Raw genomic sequence first — 4085 nt, forward strand, 5'->3', positions numbered from 1 at the left:
TAGGAGGACATACTTGTGGATAATGCTGGAATGTTTATCTATATTTATAATTAGAAACAGTCATGTGAATTTGATATAAATGTCTGTCATCAGTGGTGTTTGGTTATCAATTTCCTTGGTACATTTAGTAAGAAATGTAAGTGTATGGAAACCTACTATATTTGGGTTTTATGACAAGTAGTGGAAACATGTTTAGGATGGTTCTGAATTCTTTCAGATATAACAATAATTATTCAGAAAATACAAGTATAAAAGTATTCTTAAATTTTATTTTATCTTACAAAAGCAAGCCTGGCATTGTAGAATTTCAAAATATAATTTTATGTATGAAACTCAATTCTAAACTGTTGGTTTTGTTTGTTTTTAAGTCGTGGCCTCCTGTAGTCTAAAGTTAGCTATACACTCGCCAGCATACTATCTCAGCCTCTCCTCTACTGGAGCTACAGGTGCACCACAATGTTTATGACCCTGAAAAACACTCCCACAATAAAGAGTGCTGTTTTTATGATGAGCTTTCTGCATAGATTTCCTTTACTGCTTTTTTTTCTTGCTCAGCTTTTGCTGTACTCACACCATGCCATACACTGTACATGTGGAACACCTAAGGAAGAAGCAAAACTAAACACAAAGGGATGTATGTGGAACATTTTAAAAGTCTCTTCTTTATATGTTTCTTTTTAAGTTTTAAGTTTTGAAACTAAAATATAGTTATATAATTTTCCCCGTTTCTCCAACTCCTCTCATGTACCAATGCAGCCCCTTAGCCCCATGATCTCTTAAGTCATGGCCTATAGTTCCTTTTTCTTTAGTTATGGTTACACACACACACACACACACACACACACACACACACACACACACACACTCCTAAATATATAAAGACAGTCTTCTCAGTCCACACACCGTTACTTGTATGTCTGCTTCTCATTACTCAAAATATCAAACAATGATACTACTGCTTTTATCACAAAGGAATGTGAGCATGCATGCATGTGCACATGCTAAACATAGGCTCTTGCACTACATCCTCAACCCATGAAATGAGTTAGAATTAATGTTTTAAGAATGTAATGGTCCCAGTTAGTTGCGTCCTTAATGGGAAGCCTGGTTTTTCTATGACTAGATTAATTTTCAGTTGAATTGATTTAACCTTTTCATGATGTTCATCCTACAAAATGTTATGACACAATTGCTGGTGTTTAGGAAGCTTTTTTTGCATGTCAGATGAAATAACTTCTTTGTGTCCTATGGGTGGACACCATGAAAGTAGCAGCCATGTGTCTTCTCTCTGCCAGTGTTCTCTAGATTTTTGTTGTCAGGAAATATTTATTGCATTATTTCAAGAAAGTTATACTTAGAAATCTGTTAGAGAAAGGCATAAGAAGAAAAATTGGCAAGCTATATGAAGTGTTTTTATGTACATATAAAATAATTCACTCTGCCATTTCACAAAGAAAAAAGAATAAATGGCAGTAACATGGGAGGTGGCTGAGCCCTGTATGAATCAGAAGATATGCATGGAAGCTCAGAGCACTTACTTGTCCTCAGGTCTAGTGAGGGACTTTTTTGTTCTCTCCTTATAGAAGCAATGATTATTTTGATTCATTCAGAAGTAGATTGGAAAGATATGTACACCACATATAAAAGATGCAGAGTATTGATCCAACAATTCCAGGAAATAGGTAGATATTGTAAGATGTGTGCTGATTGCATCACAGATGAACTGGAACTTTAACTATCCATCAGTGGGAAATTTATCAACTAAACTATGGTCCCTGTATATAATGGAATCCCATGTGTCCATTTAAACACTCAAGATATATATTTGTTAATTTGTAAAAGTATAAAATATATGTTGTTGCAGGGAGAAGCAAGTTATAATGTGTTTAGAGTGAGTGTGTATCACAGGTTGGATTTTGCTGTGCATGGCTCAGAGTCTGCATTCCTCCTCATATCTCCCACTGCTGTGCTCCGGGTCAGTGTGGCCAGACAGTACAGCTGCATTTACAGAACTCCCTTGTAGAAACAGGAAGTCATGTTTTCTTGTCCCTTGTTACACAGAGAAAACTATGTATGTAGTTGTTTGTCTGTGTGTAGATGGAGAAAGGATGAGAATCTTTACAGAAGAACATTCACTTGTGGATATTAGTCAATGGCTCCACACAGGAGAATCTATCTCACTTTTGCTTACTGCCTTAGATTTCTCTATAGCATCTGATTGCCATAGCCGCTAACAGTGGCTCGTACAAACTGTTATCTCATTGACTCTGCCTACTTTTCATGAAACCAGTTCTAGAGAACAGCATGTCTGAGTGCACTGAGACATCTCATGGTAAATATGTGTCTATCCCATAGAGAAATATCTAAATATAGTTTTGTTTTCAGAATTACTGCACCTCCACATTGTGCATATACATTTCATCTTCTCTTTCAATATTTTTTTGAGACAGAATTCTGCTATCTCTCTGACTGGCTTGGTATTTAGGATGAAACCAAGGCTGGCTTCAAACCCATGACCACTTTCCTGCCTCAGCCCCCTGAGTGTCCAGATTGTAGGTATGCTGCGTCATCCCCAACTACATATTTATTTCTCTAATAATCTGTTTGCATAAGGTTTTTATAGCTATCCCCTAATCTATAATGAACACAATTGCCAAATTTACACATATATAGGTAATCTATCAAAAAGTAATCCAAATAAATGTGAATATACACTTCTTTCTCAACCTTTCCATTTTCATGTCTGCCAGCTCTCTGTCTTTCTTATTTTCTTACTACAGTTGTTTATCAAGTGTTCATCCCTGCTTTTTTTCCTTACTCTGTTATCTCTCTTAAGACACTAAGAGGTGTATATGGCAACTTCAGTGTCACCTGGGCACTCGCTTAATGGACAACAAGTATCCAATTGCATTTGGAAATTTTACTTAATTTTACACCCATTTTCAAGAATCAGTTATCCATAGCTACTTTCAGCTCTTTATGTACGCTTTCCATTCCTAACCAACTAGTCCTGTATATGCACCAAATGTGTAGGACATAGCACAGTATGTAGCTTTCTGAATGTAGCTGTCAAGCTCTGCTCGGGGAGGGCTGCTTGGTGCCCTCTGGGAGATATATGAAGAATAGGAGTGGCCACACCTCCCTCACTATGGCAGTCTCCTGACTGACTAACTTGTAGCAGAAATAAGGTGGAGTAGATTCATTTTGGGGGTTTTGAAAAAAGAAATGCGCAATGTTCAATCATGGATGAGACTTGGAGAAATGTGAACAGTGCTCATCAAAGGGAACACAGTCTTCTGGCTTGTGTAAAAAGAAAAAGAAGACTGTTGTCATCTGTTGAGAAACAGAGAGACTAGGCAGAAGTCAAAGAGAGTGATGGGTATTCAGGGAAGAAGGAAAATAATGAAAGCTCTGAGATGTAGAAACAGACATTACTTTCTGGAAATTGTGGATACTGTCCTATGGCATATGGAGTAGAAAAGGAAAGAGAGCGAGTATGGACTGGCAAGCGAATCCCTGTTGGTGACAGAGCCTCGATGTCTTCCTAATTCAATTAACTCGCTCTTGTGATTCAGTTGTTCTCAGACATTTACACTCATAGAGCTGGTGAAATTTTATTGCTCTTTGATACATCAACACAGAATTGCATGCTTTTATTTCATGAAATATGAAAGGGATAAAACAACCCATTATCTTACTGAAAATACCAGAGGTCTCTTAAAATAGTTTATTTTCCACATAAATGTACAAAATAAATTCTAGACTCCGTGTAGAAATTTTTAATAGCTGTTAGAACTTTGTTGTTTAATTACTGAAAATTGATAAACACTAAACTTGCACTGAATAGAGAAGCTCAGGAGCTACTTACTGGACTTCAACACCTTAGACAAACAGCCACAAATCACCAGTCAAGTGGAAAGCTTTAGCAATGAGGAGGAGCGGCGGCAGCAGTGCTGAGTCTTACCATATGATAACACGCCTGGAAGGCCTTGGCAAATGGCCGCACTTCCAGTGTCCTGGAGAGAATAATGATTTATGTTCAGTAAAGAAGACAAATGCCGCCTCTGCTCTTTTAAATTTGTATT

This window comes from Acomys russatus, chromosome 12 (genome assembly GCF_903995435.1).
Source record: "Acomys russatus chromosome 12, mAcoRus1.1, whole genome shotgun sequence".
Taxonomy (NCBI): domain Eukaryota; kingdom Metazoa; phylum Chordata; class Mammalia; order Rodentia; family Muridae; genus Acomys; species Acomys russatus.